The sequence below is a fragment of the Tarenaya hassleriana genome, unplaced genomic scaffold, assembly GCF_000463585.1.
Source record: "Tarenaya hassleriana unplaced genomic scaffold, ASM46358v1 Cleome15, whole genome shotgun sequence".
Classification (NCBI taxonomy): Eukaryota; Viridiplantae; Streptophyta; class Magnoliopsida; order Brassicales; family Cleomaceae; genus Tarenaya; species Tarenaya hassleriana.
Window position 1 is genome coordinate 478,089 of NW_010964923.1, and position 447 is coordinate 478,535.

A 447-nucleotide genomic window follows, 5' to 3' on the forward strand; every position below is an offset into this window, starting at 1 on the left:
TGGGCCTTTAATGGGCTATGGGCTTCTAAGGGTATAATGGATTGGGTTTCTGACATGGATTATGAGGTAAGGGTATCTTTGGAATTTCGGAGATGAAGTCAAAAAGCTAAACTATGCAATGGTGCGCAGTAGGGCTGGACACAAATACCCGAAAATCGGGTATCCGTCGGATACTCGTCTCACGGATACCCGATTTTAGGGTACTCGTAATTTTCAAATCCGAATCCAAATCCTGATTTTTTAATACCCGTGAATCCGGATCCAAATCCGGATAATAGAATTTTTAAAACCGGATACCCGCGGGTACCCGCGTATTATAATTATAAATAATTATATCTTATATTTATATAACATTTTTATAAAATACAATTATTTTAGATGAAATAATTTCATATTTTTTTAATATTAATTCAAAAAAATTAAATTTATTATTATTTGTCTCTTATT